This window comes from Chenopodium album, chromosome 6 (genome assembly GCF_948465745.1).
Source record: "Chenopodium album chromosome 6, dcCheAlbu1.1, whole genome shotgun sequence".
Classification (NCBI taxonomy): domain Eukaryota; kingdom Viridiplantae; phylum Streptophyta; class Magnoliopsida; order Caryophyllales; family Amaranthaceae; genus Chenopodium; species Chenopodium album.
The window spans coordinates 6,613,443-6,640,259 of NC_137839.1; the positions used below are offsets into that span (position 1 = coordinate 6,613,443).

Sequence of the window (26,817 nt, forward strand, 5' to 3'; positions counted from 1 at the left end):
ACCAGCTTGATCATAGAAATTAGTTGAAGGAAACATAGTATATATTATTTATATTTATTTGTAATTAGCATTATTAGATTAGTTTTAATAGATTAGGTTTTTGTTTAATCAGTTATAATATATAATTTTAATTTCATGAACACAAAGTTTTATGTATGGTTGACCACAATAACGTATGGCCGACCTTACTTGGTCAGGGATCACACGGTAGGTTAGGGATTACTCGATCTAGGATTGCTTGGTCAATGGTTACTCGATCGGTCATGGGTTACTCAGTCGGTCAGTTAGAGGTCGCTAAAAGTCAGCTAGGGGTTATCCGGTTAGTGTTTTGGTGTGTTTCAGCTGGCCACATGATTACTTATTCGATTTTAAATAATATTGCATTATCTATTCATGCTATTATGTTGTAAAAAAAATGATTGGCTAAAAAAGTTTGTTTCCATAGTATCAATTTTTCATAACTTCACTATTTTATTTGTGTTCTCGAGTATTCTACTTGGTTGGGTTAATAGGGGCCTAGTTCAGTACTTAACACGTCCTAATCAACTAATTAATGAAATATATATAGGGTAATAAATAGCTAGGGTTATTCTCCATAGAAATCAATAAAGCATAAACTTCAAATAATCCACTAGGTAATGAAATGGTATTTGATGAACAATCTAATACTAAGGTAGGCTAGGGTTATGAATTTCCCACTAGATAATCAAAACAAGTCATCATTCCAACATAAAATCATACAACACAAGTAAGTATAATTGGTATATGCCTCCTTTTTTTAATTCCACTTTGAGTTATTGCCGGCGAAGATTTCAAGCCACAACCTCTATTCAAAATTCAACTTTCGTCAACCCTTGAGGTACAATATCGATTTTGTCATACAAAGATCGTAAATGTCTACTATCTAGATAGGTACTCCTCTAATCTTAGGCATAACAATCCTCTTTTACAACACACAAGACACCAAGTCTAGCCATACGTACTAACCTCTCTCGAGGATCTTTACCTCTTTCAAGATCGATTCTTCACAATCGAGCATAGGTTAACTAGCTAGGTAACAACAACCATACCATAAAAGCCCCGTTGGTCCATTTCCAACGAGGCTTTTTTATAGTTCATTTGGATTTTATAAGGGCATTGATCGAATTGATGGCTTGCTTCATTTTTTCCTCTCCTTTTCTTCTTTTCTCTTTCTCTTCTTTTATTCTTCAATTCTCCTTCTCTTTGGTAAAGAAGTAATGGTGATGATAAAGTTGCTTCCATTCCTCTAATCCTCCTTTTCTCTTTGATGCTTCAATTCAATGTCGTCTACTCTTTTCGACTTCTCCATTGCACATAGACCTACAAAAGGAGGAACATTTACTCCAATTACACAAATGCATCAAGGGTAAACAAGGCAAGGAGAGAAAAACGAGTATGCAAAAAAATCCCTAATGAAAAAGGCAAGCTAAAGTGCTCTAGACTAGATGATTATTACTTATCCTAAATAAACCTAAGAAGCTAATAAATGAGTATAAAACTCACTTCACATGCATAGTTGCATAGTACTACTCACTTTTCATTGTTATTATCCCTTCTTCAATTTTTTGTGAAAGATCTATAATGACTTTTCTGCGTTACAAATGCTCCGTGCATTATTATCACTGATTTAGTATTTATATAATTGAGGAAATTGAGCTTAGCATTCATTTAGTTATTAAGGGCGCTATAGTTTTGGGGTACAATGCAAGTTGCATTTTTTTTTTAATGAAATACAATGACTGGTTTAATTTGATTGATATCTACATGATATTAATTACAATCCCTCATAATGTACAAAAATAATAAAATAAAATAAACTTGTGTACACTATAAAAAATAAAGATATTAGTGGAGTATAAAATATATCTTTGGATTCTACTATCAGTTATCCTTTGCTTGAGATGGTCCTCTAATACTCCCTACATTTTTTTTTTTATTATTTGCATCACTTTGAATTGCACAAAGTTTTAGAAGAGTAATATAATATTGTGAGTGGGTGAATAAATTATTATAGTAAAAGTAAGATGAGAACCATGAAAGAGAAAGTATGTGAGAGAGGATAGATATACTTCGTATTAATTATTTTAGTGGGGACCATGGAAGAGAGAGAAATAATAAAATAAGTTGAGTAGAGTTTAAAGTAAGAGGGAAAAATAATGAAATATAGTTTAAAGTTACCTATAATAGAAGTGGTGCATTTAAAAAAAAAACACACCCCAAAAAGGAAAGTGATGCAAATAAAAAAAAACGGAGGGAGTATGATATTAGAGCCAACATAACACAAAAAGGTCATACTTTCAAATTTCATCCTCCCCTCATTTCAAAGTGGAATATTAAACGTTGGGTAAGATGAGGCCCATTTTATTACTTTTATTTGATTATTATGTTGTTTTCTAAACTAAGTCCCCTCTATATAAGGAATTAGATAGGACCACTTTTGGGGTTTTATAAGGCTCAAATGGAATAAGTCACAAAAACCTCATCTATTTTTTATTACCAAACATTACAGGTAAATAGTATGGAATAAGCCGAAAAGACCCTGTAATATAAATTAAACAAGCTAAGTATCAAAACTCTAACTTTAGAATCAAGAAATCTACGAGAGTTACCATCCCACAAATTACTAAAAAAAATTGTTTTTATATATTTTCTTCCCTCTAAATTTATTTGTACAGTGTATATGTTTGAATTCAATGGATTACAAAATGGCACTCTCGATAGGAAAGTTTTCGCTCTTCATTTCCACTCTTCCAAGTCTCAAAATGTGAAGAAACGACAAGCCGAGGAATAATGTGAATTTGCTTTCAAATTCTACAAGAAAATTTCGAGACTAGGTTGCATCTAATGTCAAACCACACAACAGGTTTCGAGGGGCAATTTATTGACACCGAAATTTTGTTATTTTTTTAGGTGTCAAATATATATGAATAAGGAGACAATATCATAAAAAAAAAAAAAAAAAAAAACAATATAAGATATTATCTTCAAAATCTCGTTGATTATTTGATAATTATCTTGTTCTCTAATCTAAGTCCTTCTATAGAAAATAAAACAAAATAAATAAAATTGGATCACTTCTAGGGTTTAATAAGCTAGGCTCAAATGGAATAAGTCACAAAGACCCAATTTCCTTCCTACTACCAAACATTGTAGTTTGTAGGTTACTAGCATGGAATAAGCCAACAAGACCCCACAATATAAACAAGTATATCAAAACTTAATTCTCTGAAAAGAGGAATCAACATATTTACAAGAGTTGTAATTTCACAAATTATCAATAAAAATATTATTTATGTGTATTTTCTTCTTTCTTAATTTATTTTTACATTGCAGGTTTGAAATGTTAATGGATTGCAAGTACATACACTTTTTAAGCCTAACAAGCTCTCATATGAGAAGGTGTGATAGAGTATAAAATATAATTTCGGATTTCAGCCATTAGGTTAACCTTTTTGATTGGTTGAGATTATCTTCTAACAATTACCCTTTGCAAATGAAATTAACAAGTTTTACTCTGCACTAGCTAGGTACGATAGATCCCGTACCATGCGCGATATTTTCAATATTTATTATTAGTTTAACACTATATTAATTATGAAAAGTATCCAATTGCAAAATAAGATGAAAAATTCGTAATTACAAAAATAAAAATAAATTATATCATAAAGTAGAAAATGATGGGAGTATTATTACATGCAAAACTAATAAAAATAATTGTTGAATGTGTGTATATAAATGGAATCTAATTGGCAAATAGTAAGAAAATGTTATTGAATAGTATTAAATATTCTCTATAAATTTTTGGCAAAAAAAATAGCAGGATTTTTGATGCAGTATAAGTGTATAACATAAAGATGTTTTTTAAAAAAATTTATTTTGTACTGTAAATTAAATCCATTTGATTGTAATAAACCGGAAAAAAAAAATCATTTTAAGCAAATAATATTAAAATTAATACTAAGAATCTTTAATTGCTATTATAATATATATATATAAATTAAATATGTATAATTTTGTTGTTTTAAAAAAGTTGCCAATAAAAAAATAAAAAAATAATAAAGTTAGAATACATGTATACTATATATTAAAAGGCGTTCCTTTTAAAGGAACGGTGCCACGTGACACTTTTCAAAGTATGTGTGCCTATGTCACAATGTCATCTTATCATCCAACTACACGTATATGTGCAATGTAAGCTAACCACTTCATTTAAGTGAATAAAATATGCTTACAACAAGATTCGAACCCCATAACCTCCAATATATATATATATATAGGTAATACTTTTACCATCTCAACCAACTATTATTAATATTTCAAGTTTTACATAATATTATAATATTCCTTTAATTTATTAAGTAAATTAGAGGTAATATAATTCATTTATTTTTCACAAGGTTAAAATATTATATGATGTAAAAAAAAAAAAAGGTGACATCCAAGGCAATGCCCGAACCACTACACACACTAACTACACAAATAGTCCAACATAATTGTTAAATTAAAGCATAAAGTACACAAATTAGCAACCCGGGGCATCGCCCGGGATACACATTAGTTTATTTTTGAAAATTGGTTTTTGGAGGGAAGAAACGACATCAGGATGGAAGTGACATGTGTCATTCTCCATGTATGTTTTAGTATTATGTTATTGATGATCGATGAAGGAAAGAGAAAATTAAAACTTAAAATAATTAAGTAATCAACCCAACGTCCTTTTTCCTCCTCTTCCTTCAATTCATATCCCAAATAATGAATCTACATACTACCTTGTCTAGATGATAATAGGATATCACAAATTCTCTACGCCTAACTTTAAGTAGTGCATGCATTAATTTTTTTTTTTTTTTTGAGAGCCACAAGGGCGGGGTGAGAATCGATTCCAGGATTTTCAGGAACCGGAAGGGAAGCTCTAACCACTTGAGCTATCCTTCACTCATTATTTGATTGATTATTAGTTTGATTTTTTTTTTTTCCTGATCTGTTAACGCGACGTCATTTGTATGTCTTTCAAGTATTATTATATTGCCTTATTTAGTTGTTTTTAATGATTTTTATTTTTTTTATTTTTAGACAAGGGCAAGTGATGAGAATTGATCCCGAATAACCTTCAACCGAGAGGGAGCTCGAACCATTTACGTTATTCTTTACTCTCTCTCTCTTTTTTTTAATAATAATAATAATGATTAAGTGAGTTTTTTTTTTTTTTTTTTTTTTTTTTTCCATTTACATTATTCTTTACTCTCTCTCTCTCTTTTTAATAATAATAATGATTAAGTGAATTTTTTTTTTTTTTTTTTTGTTTAACTGCTCAGCTTGGGTTAGAATACTAATAATATCGGGAGTACATGTATACATGGTGAAGTTAACGATATTATTAGTATTCTAACATGCATGAGCTTTAGCTTAGATTGGTAATTTATCTACAAGTCACGTACAAGTCTACAACTATACAAGGTATGACTCAATAAAATTAGGGGCCGTTTGGTTCACACGGGGTAATCGGAATGGAATGAACAAAGGGAAAGACAAGGAATGAAATGAAAATACCTAAAATTTGGAGTGTTGTTTGTTTTAAAATCAAAGGGAATGAGACCCACTAGTCCCACCACCACCACCAAACCACTCTCCAATGTTTCCACCACCAAACCACTCGCCGCACCTCCCTTCTCTAGCCATCCCCGCCCCTCGCAATCAGCCACCTTCTCCGACCACCCAACCACCAAAACGCCCTAATTTTTTCCTGTTTTCCACATACTCTAGCCACCTCACCCTAGCCGCTGCTCGCTGCTGCTGCCGCACCTCCCCTGTCGGTCGCTAAAACCTCATAGCTCCCTCACGGCGAGATCCATCCCGAGTCCCGACACTCCCCAGCTCCGATCCACCACCAAATTCCGCCCCCCAAAACCACTAATAACCCCAACAAAATTACCCAAATTAATCCGATTCGAACCCAAATCAAACACGGGTAGCGGGAATAGGGTGGTTTGAAGAGGTTTTCGGCGGTTTTGGGAGGATTTTCGAGGGGTTTTTGGCGGTTTCAAGGTGGTGGATGTGGTGGCTGCCCATTTTACGGGAAGGGGCTGCAGTTTTCTAGGTTTTAGCGGCGGTGGGAAGAGTTACGGGGGAGGGTATGGCTTTTCGGGGGGAGAGGTGGCCGGCGATGGGTGGGGGAGGTGCGGCGAAGGGTTGCGGGTGAGGCGGTGGTGCAATGGTGCAGTTTTCCGGTGGCATGGGTAGGTGTGTTGGTGGTGGTATGGTGGTGTGTTGGTGGCAAGGGAATGGGAATGGAAATACCTTGGGGGGGTGGGGAATCAATTTAGAAGGAATTGGGGGAATGGAGAGGGTAAAGGGAATGGGAAAAAAGGTCTAACAAACACCAACAAAGGGAATGAAAGAAGTTGATTCCCATTCCCTTTGATGAAGACCCCCAACCAAACGGCCTCTTATTCTTTAAATTCTATTTCTAGTCCTAAATCAATCTATATTCTATATTATACATATTTTAAGGATATCTATTTTATCAATGTGAGTTAATTGATAGGCATCTATTCCAATTTGCAAAGTATAATTTGTAAATGTAAATACAGCAACATTGAAAAAATAAACATACATTAGCTGTAACGACATCATATCAAATTTACACAGTGGTAGCACCCACATAGGCAAGTAGCTACGTAAAATACTACTCGTACAAAGTAACATTAGTATTTATTGCTTGCTGAAGTTTACTACATAGTACGAGTACTGAATTTTTTTTATTTTTTATTTTTTATTTTTTGGAGGCAACTACTAATCAGTACTCGTACTTGATAATTAATGAACTTCCAAAAACAAAAAGCTATAGACTATAGTTAATTCTTTTTTTTTTATCTTCCTTCTTTTGTTTTAATTTTTTTTCACAAGGTATGTAAAATGCACGCGATTTGTAAAAGAAAAAAAAAAAAGTACTGAGTGTTACACTATTCCTCATTGGCATAAACTACGTATAACAATTTGGTGCACTCTAATATGATTCACAGCAAGCAAACAAAATTACTGTTTGAGGCTGGAATTGAGGTTGCTCATAGAATAGTTAATTACTAGAAATAAGCTTATCATGTATGTTACTCATAAGTGTACATTTACAAGTCCGCGTCGTGGAGACTAAAAGTCTTACTTAATAATTGTTAACTATAATTGATTTAAGCAAATGTGTACTATTACCACTTTTGCTTATATATATTATGTGCAACGATTAGACATTTTTCCTCTCTACTTTATGTCAAATCGTTGCAAATAATATGTAACGGAGGTAATATATGCACTTCAATTTGAATTGTAATTTTTTGTTTGAAGTTTTTGATGTGTTTATTGTTGATGTATTGGGCCTGTTCTCATACGATTATTTTCAATTCAGCTCTAATAAGTTCAGTTCATTTCACTTCAGCGATATAACAAGTTCAGTTCAATTCAGTTTAGCTCCTAATTTCCTTCTCTTATAAAATATTCATTTCACTTCAGTTCAGCTCTATTAAGTTCAGTTCAGTTCAACTCATTTCAGTCAATGAGAACAGGATTACTTGAGTCTTTTAATTGTATGCTTGTCTCATATAAAGGTCTCGACTCTTCCACAGTTCCACATATCCTCTCCAGTCTCTAATAACTCCAAAAAAATCCGACGCTAACCATGACCGAGGGAATAAATAATTAATAATATAGTATTATTATTGAAGTGAAGATTTCACCACCTCGACCAAGAACTAACCATGAATCATGATTTCATTCTAGATGACTCTTCACATTTTTGTTTCTTTCCTTGTTTTTAATATTAGCTCACGGAGAGGTCCATCTAACGAACAAATTAAATAGAATTTTAACAAAATTTAATTGTTTGTTGATATAAAATGATAGATACCTAACAATAATATCACCTACTATAATTAGTAACGTTAGAATATTTTGCATGCATATCTACGTGCAAGTTTCCGTCAACATATTCAATTGTATAATGACAACCCCCTACATATTAGCTACATATAATATTCTCGACTTTTATTTAATTTATGAAAATAAAATTTGTGTGCATCTATAAGTCTGCAATCACATCATAACCACCTTCTGTATTTCCATTGATGACTGATATATATATTTTGCTTAACATTAAGTTGCAATGTCACTCATAGGGCCATAATTCGTCATAAAAATCATAAATAATAGTGATTATTTCCTCAAGAAATCTGCCATGTGGCAATATATTTTGAAAATTTTAAATTTCAAACATGAAAATTAGTGGCTCTTTGTGAACAAGGAATATATTTTTGGGACATTTCGTCGGTAGAGGTGATATAACAATGTTTTCATACATTAATATGCTATTTAAATGTTAAATTGGAGTGTGTATCGTGTCATGTATAAGAATAGCCACGACACGTACGGTTCATTTATGTGTAGACAAGATTCAATTGTAGCCTTAGCAACTAGCTAGTTAACTGGGTACTTATGTAGTAGTGTAAATGTGTAATACTGTTAAGACTTTACTAACCAGTAACCACAGTAGATGACATCCATATATTTATATTATTCTAGATGAAATTGATTAGTTGTAACCATTGCGTAAATAGATTGATACATGCATGGCATGCATGTCAAGACTAGTTAAGAATCTATACAATCAAGCAATTAGAATAATTAAAGCACAAATGATAAGTAGATCATGCACGCACGTATTCACTTAGATTTAATTAGGTTTAATTTTAATTTTTTTTTTATTTTTTTTTTTTATATAGATAAATAAATGGTCTCTAAAGTGAGGACAAGGCACTAAGAACTCGTACCTTTTAGGCAATTGATTGAGTTGGCTGAATTGCACTAACCCTTCCATAACCTTGTTTAATACCCTGAAATTAAATAGACAGCTAGTCTAACTATATAATATATGCTTTGAAAACTCAAGAAACACATTGAAGAGATTGCATGCCACGATGTTAGTGTGCAACGCAATAGATCTGAGGATATTTATGGAACCGATTGTTTTACTCGTATATTGTTAAGAAATTTGACACTCACAAATATGAAATAAAATATAATAGTGCAAAATTGGAGGGAAAAAAAGGAATAGAAAATCAATTGTATGAAATTTATGCACGAAAATATAACTAAAAAACCTGAGATCCAAGCTAATTAAATAGTACTTGAATGTAATGTCGTGATAGGAGTACAAGTTTGAATAAAAATATGAGATCGATGAAGATACTTGAATTGACTCTTAACATCTCTCAATCTGAGCCTAAATTTCGTTTAGTCCTAAGATACACCAGTTCTCCATATGACTACGTCTATGACATCCCTTCTCTACTCAGTAGACTCTGACTTATGTTGTTCTGCGACCACAACTACACGATGTATTTATACTAGTACTAGGGTAAGTGTAAGCATCATAAAAGAGTCAATTTTCTTGTCATAATTTGCTCACGAACACGACACCATTATATCCCCATCTTTTGTTCTTGATTCAACAAAAAAGACGCCATGTTTCAATTCAATTGGCGCTACTACTCAACCCTAGTGTGTTTCATTCCATCTTCAATTCATGCTATGTACCATCTCTAGTATGCATACCCAACACTATACTAAGCTTTGACTTTTATACATGTTGTCCCTTGACTCATTGACCTATTATGGTTAGCTAGAGATTTTTCAAGGGCCATCTATAGTCTTAATCAAAATAACTAGAAATGTTGGCAACTTTTTTGTAATTATGAAGGTCAACAAAGTAGTGCAAGGGCATAAATAATGTATTTAGATCTTTGTTTTTAGTAACCTTATTTCATTGTCACTTCTATCAAATCAGGTTAGAAAAAGTAACTTATGAATAGAAAAAGTAAAATAGCTTAAATAAAATCAAATTAAAATAAAATAAAATTAATTAAGATATAAAAAACTTAAATTACAAATTACATTATTGCGTTGTTGATTTTATTAATAATATTATTTGTTATTATATTTTTTTTTGGTGTTATTGTTGTTTATTTACAAATATGAAAAATCATCTTCACCAAAAAAGAAAAAAAAGTTGAATATGAAAGTCAGATATCATTAACAAAAATTATACTACATATTGTATTTATTTATTTATTTATTTTTATTTTTGGAAAATGGGTTAGTTCTTGTACTTTGTTAGGAATGAAGTTACCATTTTACTTTTGAATGTAATTTTTTTGCTGATATGCTCATTTGATGGATCTCTAAAGTACAATGAGCATAAATTGAGCCTGAGTAAAATGCGTGCATGACATTTGATATATACTTCGTAATTATTATGGGATGTCTTCTTACGGTTTAACCACTTGTTAGGGTGTTTAAGTGTTTGGGTATTAACTTAATTAATTTTTTTTATTTTCTATTTTGATGTGTTGTCTATCATATTATTGTGCAATATAATTATAATTTTATGTTTAGGGTGAGCTTCAATTGATTCTTTTTTTATAAAATTTGAAGAACTATATACTACCCCCGTTAAATGTTATGTGCAACTTTGGAATATTTTATATCTCACAAATAATACCCCAAAAATGGAGGTAGTAGTATATTATGGTCAAGCCAATATATTTTAATTTAAATAAAGTAAGTCAAATTATGGAGTTCATCCAAGTAATTAATGATTAATTACATTTATATGTTTGGCTATTTCCAAATAACAATACCAATGATACAAATTTGAATAATAATAGTAGTAATAATGTGACAATAAACGTATAATAAAATTGATAATTATTACTTACGTTTTGTATTAATAATAGTAGTAATAATGTGACAATAAACGTATAATAAAAATAAAAAAAAAAACGTTTTGTATTACTTTATTACATTCTTTACATTTTTTTTTCACAATCTTCAATATACATCTTTTACTTGTGATTTGTACAAGTAAATATTATGAAATTTTGATATATTTTATTGTAAATTTATTTGAAATAGATTAAACAAGATCTTACTATATACAGATATATAGTAATATTTGTTCTATAATATGTAAGTCACCACATACGATCAAAGTTATCTTATATCGATCATATGTATGATGAATAGTAAATGTAATAAAGAACGACTTGACACAAAGATAGTAGAATTCTTGGTAAAATTCTTATTATTCAATATTTCAATCTACTATAAATTAGTTATATACAAGTATTAATTATATCATGATAATCATCCCATTAGACTAGAAAAGGTAAATTCAGATAAAAACTAACAATTTGGTAAAAAATGAACAAGATCAAATTAGAAAATTACGGAGTAATTTAAGATTAGTATGTTGAATAAGGTAAATTTAATGAAGCCAGATAAAGTATATATATTTTGTGAGTCCATAGTCAAGGTGAGACAAATATATAATTTATGGGACATTTAATATGATATAATAAGTTATTGAAAATCTTAACTTTTAAATGATTTTTTTTTTTTTAACATATCATATAATTGTTTGAAAATTTCATACAAGTTATATGACATACGGAGTATATATTAGTTTTTGAGTGGACTTACCATGAAACGAACTCACTCAATACTTTTTGTTTAATGAACATTATTGGCTATTTAATTGAACATAAGAAGTGCTACAGAGTATTTCCTAGAAATTAAAGTGTACCATTGTCAACCATACAATCACTAGTAAGAGTGATAACCAAGCAAACTTTCAGAAACACAAAGCTCTTACGTAAATTAATAGTCATCGATGTCTCAAAATGAGGTCAGCCAGAACTTTAAATGTATATACACTTTTTTTGAAGGAAAATGTAAATATACTTTATCTGTCCCCTTAATATGACAACAACTATCATTTTAAAAAGTTTCACAAGTACTAAAATATTTCCTTATATATTTGCGCATGTTTTTTTATCTATCTTTTTCTCTATTTCTCTCATCATCTTAATCCCATGTTGCAATATTAGAGGATCGGAATTGAGGAAATATGAGTAAAATTATAAATTAACGAGTTTAACTAACTATATATATCAATATCGATGATATAAATTTGGGAAAAGACATGTATGTATATATAGTAGCCCCAAATAATTAAAACACAAGTTAATGTTATAGAGTGTTACAACTTATTAATAACAACATACACAAATATACAAGTTACAAGTAGAGAAGCCTCATTGCTTAATAAGGGCCTTGCAGTTAAGGGTATACAGTTAAGGGTCGGTAGTCATACAGCTGCCCTTAAAAAATAAGACTACACCTTAATTCACAACTACTTGTATATATACATGTACTGTTACTGTATACATCTTCGCCAGTACGACGTCGTCACCGCAACTTGACCCAATTTATTAGTACATCTCATTAATTATGAGCAATTTTGAATACATCTCATTAATTATCAACAAATTTTTTCAGCTGTTACGTACCCAATTGCCTGCCTTATACATGTGCATTGGTTTTATATTTTTGTTATGTTTATTATACCTGAAATTCAATCTCTCAACTTGTTTGACTCATTTGTAGTGACGTGTAGTGTAGGGATCGACAACAACAATTATGTCGATTTGATTCAACTCCATGCCACTAGTTTATAAAATTATATTGATATTGTAATTGTATTATATAATATCTGTCTCAAACAATTATGTCAATTTGATTCAACTCCATACTACTAGTTTATAAAATTATATTGATATTGTATTATATAATATCCGTCTCAAAATAATAATGTCTACATTATATTTGAACTTGTCCGCGATAAATTGAAATTTATTATTGTTAGACCTATGTGACAAACTTGGTTAGAATTAATTACGGTAAAGAATATCTGAAAGCATCGGAATAGCTAGTCTTCTTATTCGAAATGAATTGAATGTTGTACGTACTATTCTGTTAATATTGTGGATATTTATAGTCTAATGTGCTAATGACGTACTTCAGCTGACAAAAGTTAAAAGTTTGGATTTCATTTACCGTACTATAGATCACCTTAAAGCGATCGAGAAAAAGGAAAGGAAAAGTTATTTACAATTAATGTTCAAATTCTATATTGTAAATAATAAATATCACTATCATTATAGTGTAAATATGATCTGATATAAATACAAGTTGAAGCATCCATCTATATTGAATGAAATACTGGTTACATAATGGCTTGATGAAGAAAAAAAAAGTATAAATTTCAACAAAAGATGTCAATAAAGACCAAGGGTTTTAGGTCAGTAGAAATTAAATAATGATCATTCGTTCTTTCATAATTACAAGTACAAAGTTACAATGCATAAAAAATGGCATAAAATAATATCAAATATTAACAATGTGCGCAAAATAATATGAACTATACTATTTGCTATTATCGGTGTCACCTTTCGTACTATATGTGTAAAATAGTACGTCGTTCACCAGAAAAGTATCAAGAAAAATAGTTGAGTTCGTATTATTTAATATAATTTTCTAGAAAGGAAAAAAATTTGTGCATTTTTGCTTAGCTACTTTTTTGGGTTAGAAGAGATTGAAATCAAAATTAAAGTTGTTATTTTGTATTTCATTGTAGATTTGTAGTATGCATGCCATTATAAATCAAATTTTGTAAGTTGAGAGATACAAATCATACAATCCTGAACTCATAATAATTAGAGGAGATTGAGTGGTCCATTTATGAGTAATTTGCAATGCAAAATGAATGGCCCAAAGGTTTAGAAGAGTTGAACCACATATAAATTATAAGAAGTAGTTGTTATTATTGTTCTCTTACGTCTATGGAGATATTATTAATTAATTATTGCTATCGCTATACAAGTAGTACTTTACTTGGCAAATTTTTTTAATACATGTCACTTCTTTAATTAAGACGAAATAATCCAAAATTTTAAAAACGTCTCTTTTAAAATTATGGACAAAATTAAACTTTATTTAGTTTTCGTTATCAGATAGACACATTTTTATGTGAACTTACCCTACTCTTTTTTGTTTGCTTGGAAAAACACCAAAACATTCTTTAAATTTTTTTATGATAAGAAAAAAAAAAAAAAAAAACCATTACATTCATATTTGTACAAAACATTCCTTACAGTATTGTACAAAAATACTCTAACAGCAACTATGAATTTATGTAATTATGTTCCCTCAAAATTATTAAGATTAGAATTAATGGATCAGAGAAAATAAAAAAGGCTTGAAACATTCGGATTTAATATGAAAATATCTCTTACAAATCACGAAACAGGATATTGTGGCCGGGTCTGCATGTCTCGAATGATCACCTTCTACCCAATCAACAACACATCGATCCATGACTCGTGATTATTATCTACGGAGTATATTTGATCACCAACAATAATTAAATTGCAATGCACTCTCTTCAAATTTAATTTTTTTTCCCCCTTAAGTTTAATACGTAGTAGTATTTGTGAACAATTATTTCCTCTGTTCAGAATAATTGGCGCAATCAAAAATGATGATATACATGAGAATTTACTAATTTGGCATTAAATATATATAATTAATTATTGGGTAATACTATACATAACCCTTAGGGTTAAGGGTTATGTATAAGCACTAAAAACACTCTTGAAAATTGTATAAAATTAGGAATTTCATGACAAAGACACGCGTAAATCAGTGTAATTAGTGTGTTTTAATCATAATTTTTCAAATTTAAACAATTTTCAAGTGTGTTTTTAAAAGTGTGTTTTTAATGCTTATATGTAGGGCTATGTGTATAGAATTTTCCTTAATTATTAGTCAAAAAATATTATTGTAAAAAAAGTTGGTATTATAAAACCTTGTACGGAGTATTAATAATTAATAGTACCTAATTAACAAATTTAATCATTACATAATTTAATTTTAATATGTTACTAAAATAACGATGGTCAAAATTAGTATTCATATGTGAGTAATGTAAAAAAAAAAAAAAAAAAAAAAAAAAAAAAAAAAAAAAAAAAAATCAAAGGTGTCAATATTTTGAAACCGAAGAAGTATCCATTCAGTAAAATGAACTTTTCAAAACAAAATTAAAGGAGTTGGGAGTTAAGTTTTGGATGCATAATTTTATATGACTTATTTATAGGATAAATTTTTAGAGGAAACCTACTTATAGGATACATACTAGCTAGTGAAAATGTCTTTTGGCAGCATTTCAAATATAAAAATTATTAATTAACTATACCTTAATACTCTTTTAGCTCACACTTAAGAAGTATGAAGGCATCCATATAACCATACACCATACTGATACTAGTAACTACAGAGTATTACCTTCTCTATTTTACTTAGCATTAATTTTTTATTAAAAATAAAATAAGGTGGTATGTCCGAAAGCTAAACAGGTCGTATAATACGGAGTAGTAGGAAACGTGTCGAAGTTTTCGAATCTATATAAAATAAGAACGCACGTATTACTTTTAGGTGTATGTGTACAAGACATATCTGTTAGAATATAATAAGAACGCACGTATTATTTTTAGGTGTATGTGTACAAGACATATCTGTTAGAATATAATAAGAACGCACGTATTATTGTATTTGAATGTAATAAGGCTTGTAATTCTTTTTGTTCATCATGTCCTTTAGGCAAACATATTAAACTTCCTTTTTCTGATTCTATGTCGCATACTGTTTTTCCATTTGATATTATTCACAGTGATCTTTGGACTTCCCCTATTCTTAGTTCTTCTGGACATGGCTATTATTTATTATTTCTTGATGATTACAGTAAATTTTTGTGGACTTATCCTATTGCAAAGAAATCTCAAGTAAAACATCTTTTTCAATCTTTTCATAAGATAGTCCAAACTCAATTTGAACGTAACATTAAGACCTTTCAATGTGATAATGGCACAGAATATGTTAATGGTACTCTTCAAAAAAATTTTGAAAATCATGGCATGCTCTATCGTCTCTCTTGTCCTCACACCTCACCTCAAAATGGAAAAGCTGAACGACACATAAAATCTATTAATAATATTATTCGGACTCTTCTTGCTCGTGCTTCATTGCCACATTCCTTTTGGCATCATCCTCTAGCCATGGCAACTTACCTCCTCAACATTCTTCCAACCAAAGTCTTGGGTTATAAATCTCCTACTCAAATTTTATACCAACGTGATCCTATTTATTCGGCATTACGTGTCTTTGGTTACTTATGTTTTCCTCTTTTCCCATCCACCACTATTCACAAATTGCAAGAAAGGTCCACCCCTTGTGTCTATCTTGGCCCTGCGCCAAACCATCGTGGTTCGAAGTGCTATAATTTATCAAATGGAAAAATCATCATTTGTCGGCATGTGAAATATATTGAAAACGAGTTTCCGTTCTCAAAATATCACACACCAAAATTTGATGATTATGATTTTTTGGACTCCAATCCACTAAATCACTTACCCCATTTGGGCACCACTCAACCGCCTCCTGCTCAGGCCCAGTCCGTGCCCTCAACTGGGCCTTCTCTTGCCCAGCCCGTGCCTTCTCTTGGGCAGCAGCATCCCTCCCCTTCTTCTGGGCCGAGTCTCATCTCTAGCCCAACCCCTTTGCGGACTGTCACCCCTACGTATGTGGGCTCCCAGCAGACCCCCCAACATACCCCGGTTCTCCAACCTTCCCTATTTGACAGCCCACCCCATACCACCAGTGACGAACCCACCTCCCCCCTCACTGCCAGCAGTCACTCCGAACCCACTGCCACCAATAGCCCCACCTCCGTCACTCACGCCTCCGGCCAGCCACCTACCCAAACCCATCGTATGACTACCCGAGCCAAAGACGACATTGTCAAACCTAACCTAAAATATTTTTCCAACCTAAACACGATGACCACTACCACTATATCTCCTCTCCCTAAAAACCCGGTTAGTGCTATTCGTGACCCTAATTGGAAAAATGCAATTTTAGAAGAATATAATGCTCTTATTGATAATCATACATGGGATTTGGTTCCTCGGCCCCCTAATGTCAATGTCATTCGATCTATGTGGATATTTCGTCATAAACGAAATTCTGATGGTTCTTTTGAAAGGTATAAGGCTCGTTTTGTAGGTGATGGCAAGACTCAGCAACAGGGTATTGACTGTGATGAGACTTTCAGTCCGGTTGTCAAACCGGCTACTATTCGTACTGTTCTTAGCATTGCTATTTCTCACTCTTGGCCGATCCATCAGTTGGATGTCAAGAATTCTTTCCTGCATGGTTATCTCAATGAAACAGTTTATATGCATCAGCCCATGGGTTTCCGCGACAGAAGTCGCCCTGATCATGTGTGTCTATTGCGGAAATCTCTCTATGGTCTCAAACAGGCCCCTCGAGCCTGGTATCAGTGGTTTGCAGATTTTGTTACCTCTATTGGTTTTGCTAGTAGTAAATCTGATAATTCTCTGTTTATTTACAGACAAGGAACTGATACTGCTTATATACTGTTATATGTTGATGATATCATTCTTACAGCATCTTCTGACCGTCTCCGGACACATATTATGGATCTTCTGAGCTCTGAATTTGCAATGAAGGATTTAGGTCCTTTAAGTTTCTTTTTGGGCATTGCTGTGACTCGTGATGCTAATGGTATGTTCTTGTCTCAGAAACAGTATGCTACTTCTATCATTGACAAGGCCGACATGTCCAACTGTAGTCCTTGTCCAACACCTGTTGACACGAAATCCAAACTTAGTGCCTCTCATGATGCTCCATATGAGGATCCTACTAAGTACAGGAGTCTCGCAGGTGCTCTTCAGTATCTGACTTTTACTAGACCTGACATTTCTTATGCAGTTCAGCAGGTTTGTCTCCATATGCATGATCCGCGCAATGCGCACATGGGAGCTTTGAAGCGTATCATACGCTACTTACAGGGTACTTTGTCCTTTGGTTTGCATCTGTATAAGTCCTCTATTAACAAACTTGTTGCTTATACTGATGCAGATTGGGGGGGGATGCCCCGACACCAGGCGATCTACTTCAGGTTATTGTGTATTTTTAGGGGATAATTTGATTTCCTGGTCTTCTAAACGACAGCCCACATTATCTAAGTCTAGTGCAGAGGCCGAATATCGTGGGGTTGCTAATGTGGTATCTGATTCTTGCTGGATCAGAAATTTGTTACTTGAGCTTTATTTTCCTATTCAAAAAGCAACTATTGTTTATTGTGACAATGTGAGTGCCATCTACCTCTCTGGAAATCCGGTGCAACATCAACGCACAAAACACATTGAGATGGACATTCATTTTGTTCGTGAAAAAGTTGCTAAAGGCGAGGTACGAGTATTACATGTTCCTTCTCGTTATCAGATTGCAGATATCTTTACGAAGGGCCTTCCTCGGGTTTTGTTTGATGACTTTCGTGCCAGTCTTAGCATCCGTGATGCTCCCGCTACGACTGCGGGGGAGTGTTAGAATATATGGAAATATATTCTTTGACTTTGTATATAGTAGTTTAACTATTGTATTTATCCTAGCATGATCTTAGGCTCTTAGCCTAACTTGTAGCTAATCATAGCCTATCTCGTAGCTAATCAGTTCCGAGTATATCTCGCTCACTTTGTATATTTATACTCTAGCAAATCAATGAGAAAAGCAACGATCAAATTACTTTCAATATCGTCACTTGTCCAATGTGAGTATGTGGAAGACACTGCGTCTAATATGGACATGGTATTGAGTGAAGTGTCCATGTATCATATATAGCTTATATATTATCCATTTGATCTATATATATCCTTCTTCGAACCATTTGGTAGGATCCCGATCTTTAACCACTTATCAATCTTGACCAACGACCATCTAAAAATATACAAGTATAGTAGACTGTTCATTTGACTAATCAACACTTATATTGATATTTTTTTCTAGGGCTAGTCATCCTTTTTGAGAAATATTTTTGCAATGTCCAAGGTTCCTCCATAAGGTTCATCCACGACGTGTTTTTAATACAGAGTACTTATTTTGCCCTAGGCACAATAAACCTAGAAAAGATGTGATCCAAAATTAAGCTAGTTAGGGTAAAAGAAAATTAACCCAAAAGGTTGATCCAACCCCTTGGCCTGTCTTACAATTCTATCTGACCCATAATCACCTCTATTTCGAAACTTCTAGTCTTTAAGACAATTATTTTTTTGGTGTTTAAATAGCCACAAGCACGGAGATAGTGAGAATCGATCTCAAGATCTCCTAGAATCGAAATGGAAGCTTTAACCACTTGGGTTATTTTTTGAGACAATTATATTGTAAGCTACTAACCTTCCCAACCACCAACGCGCGAGCACGTTGTCACTCCTAGCACAAGTATCACTATCAATGCGGCTCCCAACTAGCTAATAAGGGGTCATAAAATTCTAGAAACCAGCTTGCATCTTTGCGATTTTGCCTAGTAGCTTAATAGCTGCCTCTAGCTTGCACATCACACGTCCGATCAACTTCCCTAAAAACGATTCCCAACCACTTGAGATTTAAATTGTCATTTTCATGCAAAATTGAATGAAATTATTACGAAACCTAATAATCAATTAGTACAATTCAAAATGGTGTCATATCATGGGGAAATTGAAGAATTGATGTATTTCAGCAAAACTTATAAAAGTTCTTTTGTGTGGGTGGAATATAGAATTAACACTTTATTTGGTTGGACAAATTTTTGCACTCCCTTTGTCATTAACGTGAAATAGAAAGAATGAGGCAATCGTTTAGGGACAAGAAAATCTAGCTACAAGGGATATTAAGTTATTAGTTTTCCTTTAAAAGTAAAATAAATAGTTAAATAAGATGAAAATTGAAAAGGATTTAATCATTATATTATACTTATACAATAACCTGATAAGACATCATCCGGATTCAAAAATTAGTTATTTATTAATATTAGAGTCACTTAACTTGATTTAGAAATAGAAACTAAATTCGGTTTTATAATATGACAATCATTATGCGCTTTGAGTTATATAATCCTTACTAAGAATTCCAGGCCATATGTCAATTTATTGCCGTGTATCAACCAGGGATGATGAATCATTTTCGTTTCCTTTTTAGTTTTGTATACAACGATTATTAAATAAATATAGATACATTTGTACAAGTAATAATATAAAATTCTACTGAGTATGTGCAATTTTTTTTAATTTTTTTTTATTTTTTTTTTTACGAAAAGTATGTGTATTAATTAATAAATAATGTTATCATGTTAAATATAATGGCTAAAACATTAAATCTTAAAGGTAATATCAAATAGGAGCCTATCAAATAGTAACATGAACTGTACTATCATCATAATTAAGCTCAAGCAGCTCAACTAACATCATTTACTCATCTTCCTATGTACGAGTAATTACTAAGCTAGGCGTCTAAGATAATCAGTACTGTATTCTTCAAAAGAAAGTGATAGTAAATTGATTATTGACGATTCTAAGACAATATTATTCACTGCTTACAAAGTAATTGTGTATAATTTGTATTAGATACTTATTTAGGGAAAAATTAAAAATTGGTGCCATGAAATAATCCTTGAGCTAAATGTCTTTTCTTTTTCTTTTTTTTTTTTTTTTTTTTTTTGTTCTTCTATTTAGGTTAAAAGAGCTAGAAACAAACAAAATAACGGAAGTAGAAAATAAAATTAAAACAACGAAACAAAGGAAAAACTAACTAGCCATGGAGACCTTTTCGACACTAGTCTTGGCCAGTTGGCCACATCACCCCACTTAGAAGTCGTTTGGAATGGGTTAGAATGAAGTTAGAATCCATTCTATTTAATTTTTTATTATTTGGTATATAGAGTTTTTTAGAAATGGAATCTCATATTCATTGGGTCCTATCTTTCCCTCATACCCATGGAATTCCATACCCATCTGTCCCCCAAAGATTCACAATCCATTCTATTTAATTCATAGAATTCATTTCAACAATAAAAATAAACAACTTTGGACTAATATGAATTTGAAAATCCATACCTTTCTAGTATGAGATTCCATACCAGTCCATTTTAATTTGATGAACCAAACACCCCGTTAATCCTAAACTTAACTCAAGATTAGACTTGCTTGGTAGCCCCCACTTATCCAATAATCTCACCGATATATATATAAATAAAATATCAATTTTCTAATGGTTTAATTTCTTTCAACCAAAAATAAATATTCTAACAAATCGTTGAAAATAAAGAAATATCATTGAAAATCGAAATAGTACAAAAACATATCAATTTGCTCATTAAAGAGTTCACATTATATGATCACTATCAATTAGATCGAACATATATACAGCTTCTGATTAATTGGCTACTCCTAATGTATAGTCAACTAAAGCTGCTGTTTAATTTTACAAACAAATTTAATTTAAAGGGGATGCAAAGATATTATTCTATTAAGCCTGGAAAATTAATACTACGGCTTAGGTTTTTGAGTCATTCAGTGTATATGGCCATGGATTATCTGTGTAAAGATCATAGAAGATATATATATATATATATATAAACAAAGTTTCATGTGTGGCTGTCCCAAATTCTTCTTTAATTTTTAATGATTTTAATCAATAAAGATCATCATCAATAGTATGACGATTATACTTAGTCCCTCTATGCAGGGTTTAGTCAATTCCCTAGTGGTGGGATTGTTAGTATTGTTCGTTTGTTTGTTTTTCGTGTGTGCAGAGATACAAGTTTGAAAGATTCGTCTTGCAAATTTGTTAAATTGTTGGCCTATTGGTTTAGGGGTGCACATGTAGAAGATTATTCTTGCAAATTTAATTTGCTAATCTTGATGATCAATCAAGTTTTATCGCTTTCGCAACTAGTGTATATCAATGGAGCTCCATCAAGAACGATGTAAATACATCTAAAACTATTCATGAACAATTCAAAAGCAATGTCATTAGTTTAAAGGTGTTAAATACTTGTATTGAGAATTTAGATGTCTTAAGAAATGATAGTAAGTGCCGAATGACTATTATTAATTTGATGAAATCACCCCCTCCCTATTCCATTAAAGAAAAAAAGAAGTTTCATATTTGGCCGAGGTAACTTGGTCAAGGGTTAGTTGGTCAGGGATTACTCGATCGGTCAAGGATTACTCGGTCAATTAGGGATTACACGATCAATGTTTAAATGTTTTGGTGTGTGTCGGTCAAAACACGATGTAGAAGATATGCTAATGTTGAAATATTTGTAACCATCCTTATAAATGATTAAGAGGTTGTACTCTCTATAAGATAACATGATAGAAATCATTACCCTATGTAAATATGTAATGGTAAATGTCAATCAAACCTTCTAATCAAGCACTTATTATTTTCAACCCACAAAACACTCTTTCCAAACATGTTCTAATTATTTTGCACAAAACGTTTACTTATTCTACTTTTAAAAAATGCTTAAGCATAACATAGGCCCGTTCATGTATTGTTTTCCCCTTTCCAAAATCTACTAGTTTTCCTTGTCTTTTGTGTAGCACTTTGATTGTCTTTTGTCTTTTATGTAGTAGTACTTGTTTTTCGTTGCTCGTTTTCCAATAATTGGGCCGTCAAATCAAATTAGCCTATTCTTCTGGAATGCCATTGACTGATATTGGGCTATTAAGTTGCAAGTGATGGTACTTTGCGCCCGGCAATTTGTTGACCCGGTAGAATCAAGACATTTACTTTTAATAGCAATAGGTACTACTGTAGTATCTTGTACAATGTCTAATTGTTAAATAATAATATTATATATACCTTTTTTTTACGGGAATATTAAATATAATTTGACAAAAAAGTATAAAATATAATAAATCGATTCACTCACGATTAAAAAGTACGAATACGGAGTACATAAGATGACATAGAGACGGAAACCATTAACCTATGACCCTATCTAAATATGTACCTAGAGCTGTCAATTCGGGTAAACGGGTCGGGTAAGAGTGGGTCGGATCAATTCAGATTAATTCCATAACCTATGCGGGTCGGGTTTGGGTTGGTCATGCTTGAGTCGGGTCATACTTCTTATCGAGTTTGGGTCGAGTTAGGTCGGGTTAATAACAGGTCAGGTTACATTCGGGTCGGGTGAACAATAAGTCGGGTTTAATTCGGGTTTTCATAGGTTAAAACAGGTTAAGGTAATTCTCGGGTTCTAGTCGAATTCAGTTCAAGTCAATAATTTGCGGGTTAGAATCAGGTCGGGTCATTCTCGGGTTCGGTTCAAGTCAATAATTTACGGATTATTATCAGGTCAGGTCATTTTAAAGTCGAGTCATTCTCGGGTTCAAGTCGGCTTCGGTTCAAGTCAATAATTTTCCCAGGTTAGGTCATTTCCAAGTCGGGTCATTCTCGTATTCAAGTTGGGTTATGTTCAAGTCAATAATTTGCAGGTTACAATCAGGTCAGGTCATTTCCAAATCAGGTCATATTTAGGGTTCAACTAACTATAAATAGATAATTATCATTTTTATCAAGCTAATTATTTCCTTTGACTATAATATATATGACAATATACTAAGGAACTATAGTCTATAATTTAGGAAGTAATTATCTCCTTTGACCATACAACAAATATTTACTATATTTAACTCTAAAATTTGAGGATGATGCTCCTTTCTTTTGCTGGCCTGGACCGACTTAATCTCCCTAGAAAAAATGCTTTAATAATCAACAATAATAAGGTGGTCTAAATGGGTGATTTAGTCTCAGGTCAGGAACAATTTGGGTTGAATTTAGGTCGGGTCAATAACAATTCGTGTTAATTTCGAGTCGGGTTAGTAACAGATCGGGTTGAATTTTTGGGTCAGGTAAGTAATAGGTTTGGTAAAATTCGGGTCGGGTCAATAACAAGTCGGGTTGAATCTGGGTCAAGTCAATAACAAATCGGGTTGATTTCGGGTTGGGTTTGTAACAGGTTGGGTTAAATTCGGGTCGGGTTATTAGGAACGGGTCGGGCTGAATTCAGGTCAGGTTAGTAACAAGTCGGGTTAAATTCGGGTTTTGAAGGGTTAAAACGGGTTAGGGTAAATTTTGATTCAAGTCGGGTTCGGTGCAAGTTAATTAAATTGGCCGTTGTAAACCGGTAAATCGGTGCAAGTTGTAAACCGGTAAATTGACCATTTAACAGCAAATTGGATGGTTCCACACACCCAATTGGAATCCCGTAGGGTATTAAGGATCATGGTAAACATTTCGGCAATGTTTATTTCTGGGCAAAAAAAAGTCAAAAAATTCCAAAATTGAAGGCTAATATCCACGCATTTTAAGAAATTTTGGGGTTTTAGGGCCTAGAGTCGAAAAGTCTTGAAATTCTATGGGATACATCTCGGGGTCATATAATGCCGTTTGGAACCATATATGATCATTAGTTGTTGTCATAAATGTTCGTGGTAGGGTTGAATTAATGAAATCGCTGCAAGTTCTAAACCGGTAAATTGGTCGTTTAACAGCAAATTGGATGGTTCCACACACCCAATTGGATTCCCGGAATGTATTAGGGACCATGGTAAACATTTCAACAATTTTTATTTCCGGGCGAAAAAAAGGCAAAAAATTCCAAAACTAAAGGCTAATATCCACGTTTTTTGAAAAATTTTGGAGGTTTCGGGGCTCAGTGAAGAAAAGTCTTGATATTTTAGGGGATACATATTAGGGTCATATAATGCCGTTTGGAACCATATATGATCATTATATGTTGTCATAAATGTTTGTAGTATGCTTGAGTTGATGAAATCCGTGCAAGTTGTGAACTAGTAAATTGGTCGTTTAAAGGCAAATTGGATGGTTCCACCAACCCAATTGGACTCCCGGAGGATATAAGGGAACATGGTAAGAATTTGGACAATTTTTATTTCCGTACGAAAAAAGTCAAAAAATTCCAAAATTGAAGACTTAATTAATATCCATGCTTTTTAAGAAATTTTGGAGGTTTAGGGGTCCAGCATAGAAAAGTCTTGAAATTCTAGGGGATACATTTCGGGGTCATATAATTCCATTTGGAACCATATATGATCACTATTTGTTGTCATAAATGTTCGTGATAGGCTTGAGTTAATGAAATCGGTGCAAGTTGTAAATCGGTAAGTTGGCCGTTTAAAGGCAAATTGGATGGTTCCACCCACCTAATGGGACTCCCGAACGGTATTAGGGATTATGGTAAATATTTCGGCAATTTTTATATTTTCGAGCGATAAAAATGTCAAAAATTACAAAATTGAAGGCTAATATCCACGGTTTTTGAGAAATTTTGGAGGATTTAGGGCCCGGTGTCGAAAAGTCTTGAAATTCTAGGGATACATCTCGGGGTCATATAATGTCGTTTGGAGCCATTTATGATCATCATATGTTGTCATAAATGTTTGTGGTAGGCTTGATTTAATGAAATCGGTGCAAGTTGTAAACCTGTAAATAGGTCGTTAAAGGCAAATTGGATAGTTTAACCCACACAATTGGACTCCTGGAGGGTATTAGAGACCATGGTAAAAATTTTGGCAATTTTTATTTCGGGGCGAAAAAAGTCAAAAAATTCCAAAATTGATGGCTTATATCCCACACTTTTTGAGAAATTTTTGAGGTTTCGGGGGACGGTGTCGAAAAGCCTTGAGATTTTTGGAAATACATATCGGGGTCATATAATGACGTTTGGAACCATATATGATCATTATATGTGTGTCATAAATGTTCGTGGCAGATTTGATTTAATGAAATCGGTGCAAGTTATAAACCGGTAAATAGCCCGTTTAAAGGCAAATTGGATGGTTCCACCCACCCAATTGGAACCCCGAAGGATATTAGAGACCATGGTAAATATTTCGGCAATTATTATTTTCGGGCAGAAAAAGTCTAAAAATTCCAAAAATTAAGGCTAATATCCACGCTTTTTAAGAAATTTTAGAGGTTTCGGGGCCCGGTATCGAAAAGCCTTGAGATTATAGGGAATACATCTCAGGGTCATATAATGTCATTTGGAACCATATATGATCATTATTTGTTGTCATAAATGTTTGTGGTATGCTTGATTTAATGAAATCGGTGCAAGTTGTATGCCGGTAAATTGGCCGTTTAAAGGCAAATTGGATGGTTCCATCCATCCAATTGGACTCCCGGAGGGTATTATATTATTAGGGACCATGGTAAACAATTCGGCAATTTTTATTTAATTTCCGGGCGAAAAAAAGTTAAAAAATTCCATAATTGAAGGCTAATATCCACGGTACACTTTTTGGGAAATTTTGGAGGTTTCGGGGCCTGGTGTCGAAAAGTCTTGAAATTCTAGGGGATATATCTCAGAATCATATAATGTCGTTTGGAATCATATATGCTCATTATTTGTTGTCATAAATGTTCGTGGTAGGCTTGAGTTAATGAAATCGGTGCAAGTTGTAAACCGGTAAATTTGTCGTTTAAAGGCAAATTGGATGGTTCCACCCATCCAATTGGACTCTCGGAGGGTATTAGGGACCATGGTAAATATTTCGTCAATTTTTTTTTTCGGGCGAAAAAAAGTCAAAAAAATTCCAAAATAGAAGTCTAATATCCACGCTTTTTGAGAAATTTTGGAGGTTTCGGAGCTCGGTGTCGAAAAGCTTTTAGATTATAGGGGATACATCTCGGGGTCATATAATGCCGTTTGGAACCATATATGATCATTATATGTTGTCATAAATGTTCGTAGTATGCTTGAGTTGATGAAATCTGTGCAAGTTGTAAATTGGCAAATTGTCCGTTTAAAGGCAAATTGGATGGTTCCACCTACTCAGTTGGACTTCCGGAGGATATTAGGGACCATGGTAAACATTTCGGAAATTTTTATTTCCGGACGAAAAAAAGTCAAAAAGATCCAAAATTGAAGACTAATATCCACGCTTTTTGAGAAATTTTGGAGATTTCGGGGCCCGGTGT

The 26,817-nt window shown here is 32.7% G+C and overlaps 1 long non-coding RNA gene across 1 annotated transcript; it reads right to left on the minus strand.

The window, feature by feature from the left end:
- Positions 1–606: 606 nt before the first annotated feature.
- LOC145634427 (uncharacterized) lies at positions 607–1,943 on the minus strand. Its single transcript, XR_014113412.1, has 2 exons — positions 1,556–1,943; positions 607–1,341 (listed from the first exon to the last, which is right to left on the minus strand). It is a non-coding gene; the product is annotated as an uncharacterized LOC145634427 (long non-coding RNA).
- Between the last annotated feature and the right edge of the window lie 24,874 nt (positions 1,944–26,817).